A 15,106-nucleotide genomic window follows, 5' to 3' on the forward strand; every position below is an offset into this window, starting at 1 on the left:
CAGTGAAATGCACTTCAGGTCCTTATAGTCATCATAACCACTTTCACCAAGTTCAAGCCTTTATTTTCGCAACCCCTCTCTAACATCAGTATGGTATTCACTCGACAGATAAAAAATTGAGGTTATGTGACCTTTCCAATGAAATAGGATGTTTCTGTACTAGTAAACAAATAAAGTCAAGGCACAGCCACTTTCCAGTGATCATCCACATTGTCGGCGTGATCTGTAGCTCGTTAGCGGGGTTTTCAGACACTATCTGATGACACATGGGGAACTGCAGGGACAGGTCTGGGCTAAACCAAAATGAATGAGAACAGGAAAGAAGATGACATTCACTACAGTGCCGGACCACAGTGTGGAAAGAGAGAAGAGAGTTTCCGTGAGTGAAGGGAAGGACAGCCCTTGTACTTCTCAGAGACATCAGCTTGATGTGTGTGTGCTGTCTCTCTGAAAGTACTGAGCAAGCTCACTGCGAGTCACGTTACGTGTTTCAGGATCGTGGCTTATGAGTACATGTGCATGACTGCAATAAAAGCTTGAAACACCCCCCTCACTTATCTGCTTATCTCAATGGTTTTGTTTCTCGCTCAGAGGCAAGCAATATGTCTCCACACGTCTTGCTGATGTTCTTGGTGGGTCAGCTGCTCGCGCTGTGCAACTGGCAGCTCCCCGGTCACGGAGGCTGCCTGGCCACAAGGAACCAATGCTCTGAGGAGGGATTTTTTTTAACCTGCAGAGGTAAATGTGTAACAAGACCCAAGCACAGCTGGCAGACGACAGAACCGCACTATTTCAGAGCAGTCTTCAGGCCATTTCCTCCAGCCGTGTTTTCTGACCACAACTTTAAAATAGAAAGCAGACATCCTCTTGCGACTGAGAAAAGAGATTGTAACTTTGAAGATTGGGTGGGAGGAAGGAAAGAAATAGCCCACTTAAAAAGAAAAAGGCAGTTGACTAGAACTGATGCTGCCCGAGATATGAAGCAGCTTGCAAACGCTGACCGTGCTGACAAAGCTCATGCTTGTCTCATTGCTCCTAAGACTGATGGAAGCCTCACAGAAACCCACCTGCCCCTTTTCTTGAGGGGAACTGAGTCTGGCTGTGTCCTGCGTTCAGAAACAACACCTCTTCAGCAGTCACCTGGGAGGATGCCCCTTGTTTGGTCCCACAGCCTGCAAGTGCCAGAGCTGAGTTCAGCATCAGGGCTTTCAGCTGCCTGCGGCATTTATTCACCCCTCCTTGACTACACTTTGGCTGGAAGAGATACGTGTTGCTTCTGAAAACCGTGGTACCACTGGGATGTGAGTCAACAAATCCTGAGTCCTGGGGTCAGGGCAAACCCTCCTCACCTCTGGAAACCTCAACAGTGCTCAGTCCTCCTCCTGGGCATTTGCACAGGGACATTTTTCTCCTAATGCCTGAGTGAGGGCTGGCTATGGAAGCAGAAGGAGCAAGCAACTTTATGCCACAGCCTGCTCCTCTCCTTCCTTGTCCCGTGGTAGAAGCAGCCTTGCTTTGGCTTATATGTGGCAAAAATCCAGAGAACTCTTGGCCCAAAATCCACCAGAAGTTTTGGCCAAGATACCCACATTGACCCAGGCTGGCCCTTGTTCTGGAGATAAAGAGCTGGAGAAACATCTCCGTACCACCACACAGCCATGTGGCTGAGATCCAAGCAACCACATCTCCTAGAGATTAGTGGACAATTCAGAAAAGGCACCACTGGTCCTCTCAGGCCACCTCTAATCTCTGGGAAATGCAATCTGATACGAAGATAACTCGTAATATCCCAGGTTAAAGGGGCTGTGATTCTTAGGGATTTACTTCTGTACAGAGCACAGCTCAGAAGGAAGCATGCCCCAAAGATGCAGGTGGTCAGAGGTCAAAGCCATGAGTGCAGTAGGAGAACATCCCACTGTCCTCCAACACCGTCACAATCCTGCCCCTTGTCAAATTGTCAAAGCTGTCTGCACAGGGCAGGTATAAAGGATATCATCCAAAACCACAGGGCAGAGATATACTAGATCACTGAGGACACAACAGATAAAATTTCTGGCACTGGCTCTGCGCCACTGCATCCCTTCATCCCAATGAAGAAACCTGGCACCAAGCCTTTGTGCTGCTTCTAGTTGTGATGTAGGTCGCAGGGCTTTCCAGAAAGCGAAGAAATGAAGATTTATCTTTTGGCCACAGCCATTTAATATCATTAGCAGAGCCCTGCAGAGAGCCGTTCATCAGCCATTTGCCTTTCTTTGGCATTCCCAATCATAAAAGCCTAAACCCAGGCTTCACTCCAAGGCTACAAAGCTAGGCAAATCCTCCTCGGTGGAAGAGCAGTCCACCCAGCCTCCAGCAAAGTCTGACAGGTCAATCATTTCCAGACCCAAAAATGCTGAAGACAACTGCTTTTCCCCTACCAGCAATAAATGCCTCCAAGCCATGATACCCTGGACATAAGCTACAAGCTATGGTTAATCAACATGAGGTTTTAGATAGTTCATTCTCCTTCCCCCCCCCCCCCACAGGCTGTGTAGAAGTGACAACTTTGGGTTTGCTGAGGGCACAAAGGGAGTGAGGCCACACACACACTGACCAGCGAGGCACGTGCAGCTCCTTTTCAGGCTGGAGTTTGATACAATTCCCTTCCTTCACATACACCATTAATAAATTGCTTTGATCTCAGAGCACCTATCCGATGGGCTTTTGGAGACCATGGTAAGAGAGAGCAAAGCAAAATGGCAGTTGTTCTTCATTTAGCATGGAAATAACTAGACATTTTCAATGTACTTCAGATCTGTGAAATCACTGGATTTCTTCTTTTGGGCTGGTTTTGCTCAAGAGAGCAACAGAAAGACCAAGGAGAGCTTCTGAGTTTCCTCCTAAATGAGAACACTGCCATTCATTATCACCATCACACACCTGGGTGAAACTCAGTGCAGCCCCCAGTAAACTCAAGACCAGCTCTCCCAAAGTCACCAAGAGGAGTGGATCAGATCTGCAGAGCTGAAGGTGCATCCGGGAACCTGTATCCCAGCTGACACAGAGGGAAAATGAACTCATTTCAGCTCCCCAGCACCTCCAGAGCACCTTGGCTTTTCCAATCAGCGAGTCGCAATCTGATTAAGGGGTCCCACGACGTCAGTAATCACAGGGACATATTGGCAGTCTTGGCCACTTTCTGTTTTGCTTGAAAGAGGAAAAAATATGACAAGCAGATGCAAATGCAAACACGGATCTCTCTAAGAAGTCATTTACATTTACTTTTCTTTAAACAACCTGCCCTTACGTGAAGCAGCTTTGTTCCTGGTCATGAAGAACTTTTACAGCAGGATGCAAACTGGGCTAGAACAGTGTCACTTGTGCTGTAACAGAAAATTGGCTTTTTAACAACTCCAGGTAGCCTGCATTCCTGTTTTATTCCTTTCAAGAGAAACCAGGTCAATTGTGTTTCATGCTGCAGAGATTGCCTACAAAACAGAAAAAAAAAAAAAAAGAAAAAGAAACCTGGTGTTGAATACACTTAGTGCAGCAGTCCCACACCTGACTGCATCGTTTCCCTGTGTCCTTTCTCCGGGGAGAAGCACAACAAACTGGCTCCAGTATTCAAGATGTGAACAAATCCCAATTAATCCAGTGTCAAGTGGTAAAGCCTGGGCTTTCTCCTGCCACCAGAGCAGCACAGGGACAGTATTTATCACCGATATGTGCTGGCAGCACCATTTCTGCCCACTGACCCATGAAGACTTCTAGAAGTAATATCAGGAAAATGAGGTGATGGCCACAGCTTAGTGTCAGCTTCAAGGTCGGCTAATACAAGCACTGCTAAATCCCTGCTGAGACAAATATTTATTCCAGCCTCTCAAAGGCTGCAGCGCTCACGAATACGCACACTCACGCACGTACCAGTGCACTTCTGACTCTGGCTACGCTAAGTCTCTTAAAGGCATCCCTCCACGCTTTCTTTGGGGCAATTCAAGAAAACTGTGACAAAAATGAAATAACGAAGGACTTGAGGTCTCCTGAGTGCCTGGTGCAACTTGGTGTAACCTCTGTTGCCCCTGCTGCTCTCCAAAAGGCTTTTATAACTCTAAGGGAGAAAGACCCAGCCTGGCCCAAGAAGAAATGTCCACGTCTCTGAAAACCAAGAGCCAGGTTTGATACAAGAGGCCTTGCTATTATACAATGTTCTGAGAGTACCAGATTAAAAGAAATATGGGCAATTCCTGGGTTCAGACTAGCCAAAATCAGCAGCTTCTCCAGTCTGGGTGCCCAGAGTCCATCACTGCTGTTTTCAACACCTCATCCTCAGGCAATATCTTTTATTCTTTGCAATCCTCCCGTGCCCCATTCACCGGCTGGGTTTGGTCTCAGGATTCAAGTATCATCATCTAGCTCTAAGGGCACTTCACTTTTACACAAGGCACCTTCAAACACTGCAGTGCAGGCTTGAAACCAGACAGGCTCCTCCAGACGAGGACTGTTATTCCTTCACCAAGAAATAAAAACTCTGAGCGGGGGAAGAAAGGGGAAAACAGAGCATGCTGGCACCCAGGACACAAGAGATACACCACTGAACGTTTCCTTCTGGATGCTGAGAAGAGCCAGAATTCTCCTCCAAAGGACCAGAAGCTTTTCTTACTAAATCATTTGAATTTTTCAGGCTTCAATTCAATTTCTCAGTGTTAAAGGCTCGGGCAAAGATGCAGGACATGCTGCAGCAAAACCAGTTGCAGTGGTTTCTTACCCTTGAGTCTCAATGCTGCCTTTTCCTGAAGGCTTCTTCTTGTAGGCAGAGAGTTCCTTCTCTGGCGTGACACTGACTTGATCCCACTGCTGATCCCACCCATCACCAGCTTAGCACGGAAAGTGCTGTTTGAGGCTGAGGTTTTGCAGGACAGATGCCAAATGCCACAGATTTGGAGCTCCTAGTCCTTGTAAGACTCTGCAGCCCCCATCCATGTACTCCATTTAGCAAGACAGTGAAATCTAACCCTGTTGGATATACAGTGCAGGTATGAAAAAAAAAAAAAAAAAGAGGTGAAAAGCAACACAAATAATAGCTGCTGCATTGGAATAGGATTAGTGACAAAAAGGAGGGTGTTCAGGCTCTAGTCCCTCGCTATTGTCACCAAGGAGGACATAAATGTTATACGCTGCAAGACAAAGTTCCCGTGAGGTGTTCACAGTCCCCACCAGGTCTCCTTGGCCGGTGACGTGACACCACAAGTCCGGTGAAGACAAGCCCTATCGTTTTCCAAACCAGTTTGTCACAGTCAATTAAAGCCACAGGGAGCAAAGCAGCGCTGAGATTTTTTTGCACATGGTTGTTTGCTTATTCTGATTTGGCTTATTTTCTTCCCTTCCCATTTCTCTCAAACTCTGAGTTTTCACACATCAGCCCTTAAAAGAGCTCAAGCAAGGAAGGTTTTGTTCCCAAGATCAAGCTGCCGTGGCCCTGCTTGGTTCAGACGCCTCCTTTCATCTCACTCCGGCGGTGCCTCCCACCCCTTCCCACCCTCCTTCCCTGCCTCTGTCAGCAGCACGCGGGAGAAAAATCTGCAAAGCTTCATCTCTTTCCTCTTCTCCCTGTCCTCCCCCTGTGATTCCCCTAACGAAAGCCTGAGTTGTGTGTCCTCCCCATCAGATGCTCACTGCCCTCTTCAAGAGCAGAGGAGCAGTGACTCGGTTTGCCGATCCGCTCCCCCTTCCCCAGCTCTCCCTCTTGCACACACATGTGGCATCATCCTCTCCTATCCGTTTTTTCGTTTATTCGAGCAGCCGACAAAGGAATATTTCCTGCATGAGAAGTTTAAGGAATTTTCTGATTTTTCTGGCTCGAAACTCTGCGGATTGTGTCTGTCCTGCTTCCTCCATCACCACCTAATGGCATGTGAGAAAACAGCACTTGGATCCCGCTAAATTCTGTATAACTGGTGTTGCAGGAGCAGGTTCCCACAGAGGCACCTACGGGACTTTGTGTGCAGCACTGTCACGGTGGATTTACTCAAGAGACCAGCACCCATGCACGTGCCCCTGCCAAAATAGCCAAAATTAGTTCTGCCTCACCAGTCCACAGATAGGGCAGACTTTCCCAGAGAAACAAATCGGACACTAGAAAAATATTTTTTTCCATTTTACTGTATGGAACAGAGACCCAGAAGGGCAAAATGATCAAAGGGTGGGGGCAATGCAGCACGGGGAATTAACTCAGCTCCATCGTTGTTGCAGAAGCACACAGAGCTCCTTCCCTGCTCCGTGGGTGTGTGTGTGCAGGAACCAGCTTACACCGACATTCAGTGCCAGTCCAGGGCTGCCGAGTACAGCCCAGTCCTGCCAGAGACATTTGTACAGACATTAAATGGCACTAGGCAAGGACCTTCTGTCTCCCCCTTACACCAACGCAAAGCCACCAGTCATAAGGTCATCTTCTGATAGAGGTCTTCACCATGTGCCTCTGGGGAGGATCACAAGCAGTCATCTTACCTGCCTACAAGCAAGGTATCTAAGCTTGAGCTGCTTGACCTTTTTTTTTTTTCCCCCAAAAAAATATTCCTCCTTTTTGCACTGTTTCTAGTCACGCTCCAAATGTCCCACTCAAAAAACATTAAAAATATAATTTTCCTGATGTATTCCTGCAGACAGATGTGATGCTGTGTGGTTTAGTCTCCAACATGCAACATATTGGTAAATCCTGCACTTTTCTTCAGCATGGATTTTTGGTGCCGTGAGGTATTTAGTACTCTAAGACAATTCTTTAATGAGAAACTTAAGTGCAAGTTTAACACCAAGGAGCCTGCCTCGGTTAGCAATGAAACCCTAATCGAGAAGAGACACTGGGTTTTCTCTCCAGAGAGAACAGTACTTGTGTCCTCAAGAAATACAAACCCAGAAGTTATCTTGGCTCTTTCTCCCCCCTCAAAATAGCATAAGAATGCATTTTTTAGCAATGAAAGTTAAGCCTAACTCAGGAGTGACCCACCCGCCTTACCAAAAAACCGTACAGCGAAGCTGTAGACAGACAAGGCTGCGTCCGGGCACATTGACTATTGACTCCTTCTAACCCAACACAACCACGCACCTTGCCCAGAAAGGTGACTATTTGCCTCCCTGTTTTGCGTGTCAGCTCGTGCAGGGCTGGTCACCAGCTGTTCAGATAGCAACACTTCGCTGGGGTGCTCCTCAGCATCCCCAAACAGAAACCATCCTCTGGCCGGCACAGGGAGAGACATGCCTGGCTGATTGGCAGCTCAGATTTGCTCTTTCGGGACGTAAAGAAACACTGTCTTCCTCCCCAACACGCACAGCAGTTAATTAGAGCATCTCCCCTCCAGAGATCACCCAGGCTTAAACATTTCCCTGAATTAAAAACAAAAACGTTGCTTGGCACTGACAGGCACAATAAAAAGAGATGCTGACAGGTCTGCCAGAACTGAAAGCCACTGGCAACATAAGGAAAACATCGGGCTATATGTGGCACGTCAAGGATGTCTCGTCCCTTGAAGGGCGAAACACAGGGAAAGAGTTTGCTTTTCTACAGCTAAGCCTCATCCCAGGCCTCCGAAGAGGGAAATCATCCATCCTTGAGACCCCAACTCCATTGCACATGGGCAAGGGAAATTCAGTGTCCTGCTCCACCGCCCGCCGGTCCCAGTAAGATGTCACGATCTCAGAGGTGCTGGAAGGGGAATAGAAGGAAAGAGTCATGAGAAGGAATCAAGGCTCCTAGTTTGGGGCACAGTGGTAGGGTAGAAGAATTAGGGTAGAGGAATTGTGACTGAACTTAAATGTGACTTGAACCACCTCTTTTCTGCTGCTCACGTTGCTCAGGGTGTTGGCAATGCCATCTCCTGGGGTAAAGGAGAGTAAAGGCAGACTGGGGAAATTTGGTCTACTACTCGGTAGCTCAAGGACCAGCCCAACGAAGCTGTTGATTCTCTTTCCACCTCCACTACTGCACGAACCTGTGACTGTGGCTTCTCATCCTGCCTCAGTTTCCCCTGTTTGAAACTCGTGGTGTTGGTCACGACTGTAGAAAGGTCCTGATGAAAGTGAAACATGGTAATGAATGCCGTTAGCACTGAGGATGATAACCTTCCACCACAACACTGCTCTGTTCAGGATCCCCAGCTGATGATGATGGTTCAGGAGGAAGAAACCAGCAGTGTTTGAGGGTACACTTGACACTCCTTCAAGGGAAAGCACCCGCTTTTACTGCATCTTCTACATCTCCAGCAAGACATATCTTATCCTGTTTATTCATTAAAAATATTTAAGGCGTTTTGCATCATGCTTGGTAAATGCAGAGGGGGCTGTTCCACCACCCACAAACGAGGTTAATTTTGCTCTCTCCTAACACTCAGTTTCACAGTTCTAGTTGCCTTTTCATAAGGACTTCGAATTACAAGTCGCTGCACTTCACAGGCAGGGAAGGAGCAGGTTTTCCCTGTTTTGTCATGTCTGATGTGAATATTTGCTCCTCGCTTGTTAGGAACGCAGAAGAAAAACAAGCAACACATTTACCATGGTCACATAAAAGCTAGCCCATTTCTCCCCTGCCACCAGAGAGCAAGGAGAAGGGAAAGTACCAGCACCCTGGTACCTTTTATATTCACATTGTGCAAACATAACCGACAGTGAAAATACAAGGGCAATCCACCGCCTTCTGTTTGATAATGGCATACAAATTTCTGTCACCTCAGGACCCATTATTCTTGAGCTCAGCTCTGTAGTGCTAAAGTGTAAATTTATACCCCTATTACCAGAAGTTGCACGGGGCTGGTGCAGCCCCCAGCAAAATTTAAGCTAGTTTATAAGCTGTTTCGGTTTATAGCTGCCTGCAAAGCTCCCCAAGGGGCAGCTGGGGCTGAGGGGGTTTGGAGTTGAGCGTATCCCTAACAGCCAGGCGTGGGGATGAGAAACAGATGTTGTGACGGATGGGGCGAGGATTTTATCTGGCAGCTCCTGTTCTCCCCAGTGACAACGGGATCCTCACACCAGCTCTGAGAGCCCTCGTCCTCCCACAGCTAAGCCAGCCTTACACATAAATCCAGCTGAGCACACATTGCTGTCCCCTTCCTCAACATAAACCTTCTGAACCTTGATCCTACGGCAGGCAGTGTTCTCCTAAATCCAGCATCAGGAGGCCCACAGAAGGTGTCCCACTCATTTCCTTGCTCCTCTTTCTCATTCATTTCTGAGGGGGGCAAAAGGACTGGTTTTATTGTTGGGATAACTATTGACAGCTATTCCCGTTAACCTCCAGAGATAAAGCCCTTTCTGGAACACAACTTCAACATCAGCTCTGTGATCCCAATAAAACTGGATAATATTTTCCCCATTTAGAAGTTCAGCTTTCATAACCAGCATTTTCGTTTTCCCTATCTCTATTGCTGCTGCCTCCATATACTTGCACAACCCTCCTGAAATCTAGGATTGGATTCAGAGGTCAGCTTTAACGCTGGCTTGATCATGACCTGCCATGCTCTTTCCTAGGATTTCCTTTCCTTCTGGACAAAGATGAGTAGGCAGCCCAAGGGCATCACTCTCAAACAGCTCCAACTGCAAATACTGAGCAGCTAAATCCTGCCTCTAGGTCCCATGCAGACACCTCCATGTGCACATCCAAATGAAGTTGTCTCAATCCGCCAAGTGGCTCCCACCTTTAAAGCTGACTCAGTTGCTTTCATGCAAATGTAAACCCATTTCGGACCTCCAAGGTATTTCTCCTGGCTTCCAGCTGCCTTATCAGAAGGACGTTGGGCTCTTGTAATCCTGTGTCACACCTGCCAGTCCCATGCAAATGTCTTAGATACCATCTGAAATGGCATTTGGCAGCTATATATAGGCAATTGAATCATACCTGAGATTCGCAGGATAAGGGAGCTAAAGTATGTGCCACTGGTGTCCTTTTCTCTCCTGTAAAAGGAGTCCATGGTGACTGGTTTAGGCTTGAAGTTCAATTTTTACATGTCAGGTAGGATTAATCCTCTGCTGAGAATGCTGGTGGTGTTTAGCCTCAATAAGAGAAAATTCAGGGGGATCTTGTTAATGTGCACAAGTACCTGATGTGGGGGGAGGAAAGAAGACAGAGCCAGACTCTTCTCAGTGGTGGCCACCGACAGGACAAGAGGCACCAGGCACAAACCAAAATATGGGAAATTCCACTTAAACATAAGAAAAAAGCCTTTTCACTGTGAAAGTGGTCAAACCGTGGAGCAGGTTGCCCAGAGAGGTTGTGAGGTCTCCATCCTTGGAGATATTAAAAACCTGACGGTGTGCAGCCTGCTCTCATTGACCCAGCTTTCCACGGCGGGGGGGTGGGCTAGAGACCTCCAGGGATCCCTCCCAGCCCAGCTATCCTGTGATTCTGTGCATCCCAGCCACTCCTAGGGCATGGCCAGAGATCTCTGGCAAGTGTCCAAAGCATTCCACCTCTATCTGACCTGATTTCCGATGGAGAAAGAGGCCAGTCTCAGACAACTAAGGCATCAGGCGGGTCCTACTTGATAACAGCTCGGTGCCTCATGAACACCCTACTTAAGCTAAACTAAACTAAGCTAAACTAAACAGGGTGCTCTGAAGCCCTCTGTGGCCATCCTTATTCATCAGGTCTTCTCTGCCCACTGCTAATGATGAAGCAAAGAACATAACTAAAGAGAATGTGAACAGCAGATCAGAAACTGAGGAAAACACACCTTTTGTGCAATTGGGTAAGATCAAGAAAAGGCATGATGCATAGAAAGGTGTTTATTCAACTCTTATCTCCAAGTCTCAAAAGGTATTCAGTGCTAGACACGAACTTTCTTCTGGATGGTACCCAGCAAACAGCATGAGACTGCTCACAATGTCACTGTCCTAGAGCATAATGTCTTTATGCCCTCACGTCCTTGTGTCTGAGCTCCTTTGACAACTACGTCCTTACTACACTCTATGAGTCTACAAAACCATTCCTATGGGTGGGAAGCCAAGGCAAGAAGAGGCTAAACAACTTGTGGAGGAAACTCAGGAAATCTATAGCAGGGCAAGGAATTAATCCTAGGTCTCCTGGCCTTTTTTAAAGTTCAACTTCTTTTGCACACCTCTTAGAAGCAGGATTTCTCTCTGCTCCTCTCCTCACTTCCTCCATGAAGAAATGACTTAAATGGGCAGTGCTGGTATCAGCAGAGCAGTGCCTTTGCCCAGCTGCGTGCAGTGGGAGTAAAAACTATACAGAATAGGTTTTGGTTATGGGAAGCTCTATTAGAGCTCTGTCCCAAATTCATAGCACAAAGCAAGGAGGAGAATTCAACCCCAGAAGCCAAGGATCAGCTGATTACACCAGAGTTTCTCTCTGCTGGTCCCCTGTGTTCTGGGCAAAGGGCTGAGATGTGGATCCCGGTCTCTGACTTGAGCAGCTCTTTCCTCAAAGTGACATAGCGCCTCAAGCCAACAAGCAACTCCCAGCAGAAGGACATTCCGGAGAGCAGGAGGGAGGTGGTGCTGGCTCTGCCACTGCTTTTATCACTCTTTCCTAATGGCTTGTCTTCCCTCGGGTTGTTTTTAGCTGTCTTTGATGTTAGAGGGAAGGACGGGTGCAAGACTCGGTGATGCTCAGACACAGATGTACTCATTGCCCTGAGCACTGGAGACTGAAACATGATGGGAAAGGACATCAAGAAGCCACTTCTCCACCTTCTGCTTCAAGGCTCTGTTGGTTCTTCCTAAACTGTCCTGATAACATTTAATGTTCCTGATAATGTTTCTAACCTTCTTCCTCCAGGGATGAAAGCCCTTCCCCAAAATCCCTTCATGTTTTGAACTACCCTCACCATCAGAAAGCTTTTCCTAACATCTAACTAAACCTCCCCTGTTGTAGCTTCAACCTACAATTTCTATCCTTTTCCCTTTGGATATGGAAAGGAGTTTATTCCCTTCACTGATAGCTCCCTATTACCTTCTTGAGGACAATAATAAGTCCTCAGGTCTCTCCCCCAACACTGAATTACTCCCCAAATCATGCTTTGGTCTTGGAAAGGCATAGCTGGAGGTGCCAAAAGCACAGCCCAAGAGTGAGCAAGCAGTTAAGAAGCGAGGACAATCCAACCTCTAGCACTTGAGCTCAACCCATGCAGTCCAGAAGAACCATTTTGTTTACCACAATGGAAAGTTTTTCCAGATCAACTCAGCTCATTGATTCCTTTTAATATAGCAATCTCCCTCCGGGGTTCCCACCCACACCAACGGTACACACACACAATTGCACATGCTTCTCGCACACTCAGCCACCTACATACTAGTTTCAGTAAGCAACACGCAAACACACCCAAATAAGTATGTACCCAAGCACCCTTATGGTCCGCCCATGAAACATGAAGTTGCTGAGTCCACCTCTTTTGCCATCTTCCCAGTTTGATCAGATCATTCTCATTTAGCTTTCTCCACTGAGTCCTCATCCATTACCTCATTTAATTGCAGCATTTCTCAATCAATGTGATTTCATCGATTTCTAAGGAGTTGCTCTGGATTTACGCTGGTCAAACAGATCAGAACCAGTTGGCAGTTTTGTTAAATGTTCTCCCCTCAAATCAATACTTAATAGATGAGAGGGATACTTGAGACTGAATATAATTTCTCCAGAATGGAATATACTTCATTACAACATGACTGTCTGCTTTGTTTCCTGCAGCTAATTTGCAATCTTTTAAAACTGTAATAGATATAACTTAAATCGAAACAAAGCAAATATCCCATGTGAAAGATAATGCAATAGTGCTCTTGTTAAACCTCCCTTTGGAAAGATATATGGGTTTCATTGCTATTTTTAAAGGATTCATCAAAGTTCTAATGGCAAAAGTTGTTGTTCAAAAGAAAATTCAATTGTTTAAGGGGGACATGGTCCTGGGCAACCAGCTCTAGGTGGCCCTGCTTGAACAGGGGAGGTTGGACCAGGTCCCTTCCACCCCCAACCATTCTGCGACACTGTGACATGTCCCAGTAGAAACCCAGAGAATCAAAGAATTACCATATCATGAGATACATCTTCACACTGCTGTCAGCTCATGGACGTGTCAGTCTTGTGGTACCTGCGGTTTTTCTAAAGCTTCAGATCTTGAAATTGTGCAAGAATGTAAGTAGATGCAGACTCAGCAGACCAAGGCCATCGAAGCTTCATCCCCTCCTGTGATTCCTGTCTGGGATAGGTGATGGTGTGAGGAGTGGACCCACTGCCACCCAGTCCCCCCATTCAAACCAGGCTGCAGCTGCCTCAAGTGACTTGACAGAAAATGGTAAGTAAGGCCCAACAGTAGCAATAAGAAATAGCTAAAGAAATAAATTCACTTACAGAGGACAAGCCACAATGGGGCTGGACTGGCTTTAGACCATAGCGACAGACTAGACTAAAAAATTCAGTATAAGATAGGAAACCAGTTGAATGAAACTACCCCATTCAGGAGATCCCAGAGGAACTGGGCAGCATTAACCCCACTGCCAATCCCACCAGGTGTGGGGGGTGCTTAGTGATGTCTTTGGCATGTGTGCGAGAAAGCTCTGTATTTTCAAGGAGATGCATTTTTTAAACACAGGGATTTAAGAAAAAAAGAGTGAATCGCTGATTGAACTCCTGATGGTCTCCACATCTCACAGAGCAATGCCAGCTACAACACTAGCCATCAGCTGGGATTGATGGACCTATACAAGCTAGAGAAAGTGTGTTTTGTTTTGTAACTTGTTGATGTTTCCTTTAAAAATACCTGTTTGAGGTTCTTTATCTCTTGACTGACAGATTCTCTCATCAGTCGTGGCCTCTCAGAATTAACTAATTGCTTTTCTGAATTTCTCAGCAGAAGCCAAGCATTGCTAGTCATGCAAACACACACATATGAGGATGAGGCCAAGACAAGCCTATGAAGGATATAGGATTTTTCACACTGCTGTTGTCATGATGAAGACATTTGAGCAGCAAAGAGACTCTCCAGAGTCCAGAACAAAGTGGGAAATCACTTTTTATGTTACCGTAGGAAATTCTGGAGGAAATCAGATCTCTGTAAGACACTTACTGCCATGTACTGACACTTACTACCTGTGAGAAAAATGGGCATTTCTACTAGCACAGAGCAGACTTATCTGGTTATAATATCACTGTTATCTCAACCAGACAATACAGCTGGGTTTGGCTCTGCACAGTAGCTTGTCCTTCCATCCACACCTGCTAGAAGCACAGGTTATGGGGGAATGACAGCATCTTCACACACAAGAGCCTTTCACAGTTGGCTTTGCAGCAGCTCAGCTTGGCATGGACACAGTGAGTTTGGCTTTGGTTAGAGGAAATGTTCCAGGAGATGATGAGGCTAAAAGCAAGAGTTATTCTAGGAAACACACACGAGTTTTGGCCATGGTCCTAAAGGAAGAAGGAAACATGTGGCAGTAGACTCAATAAAGAAAGGAGCAAAGTTTCACAACGTGGAGGTTAGCTTCAAACAGAGTCACAGTTGGGTTTTCGTAGCTGAAACACTAGGAAATAACTAAGATGGATGAAGTAGAAAAGGCTTGCCCGGTTGAATACCTTCCTGCCACCACACCTGGAGCATCCCCTGATCTTGCAGAGGAAACAACCCCTAATAGCACTGTAACCCTCCAAGACACCAGACAAAGCCATAGGAGTCCCTGGCTGGGGACAGCACGTGGCAGCCAGTCCTCTCTGGGTGTGCAGTCTCTCGGCAATGAAAAGCGGTGATGCTATTTTTGACTGACTTTCATAGAATCATAGAACGGTTTGGGTTGGAAGGGACCTTAAAGATCATCTGGTTCCAACCCCCTGCTGCGGGCAGGGACACCCTCCACTAGCCCAGGTTGCCCAAAGCCCCATCCAACCTGGCCTTGAACACTGCCAGGGAGCCAGGGGCAGCCACAGCTTCTCTGGGCAACCTGTGCCAGGGCCTCATCACCCTCACAGGGAAGAATTTCTTCCTAACATCTAATCTAAATCGACCCTCCTTCAGTTTAAACCCATTACCCCTTGTCCTGTCACTACACTCCCTGACAAACAGGCCCTCACCACCTTTCCTGTAGGCCCCTTCAGGTACTGGTAAGCCGCAATTAGATCTCCCCGGAGCCTTCTCTTCTCCAG

The sequence above is a fragment of the Grus americana genome, chromosome 2 (assembly GCF_028858705.1).
Source record: "Grus americana isolate bGruAme1 chromosome 2, bGruAme1.mat, whole genome shotgun sequence".
NCBI lineage: Eukaryota > Metazoa > Chordata > Aves > Gruiformes > Gruidae > Grus > Grus americana.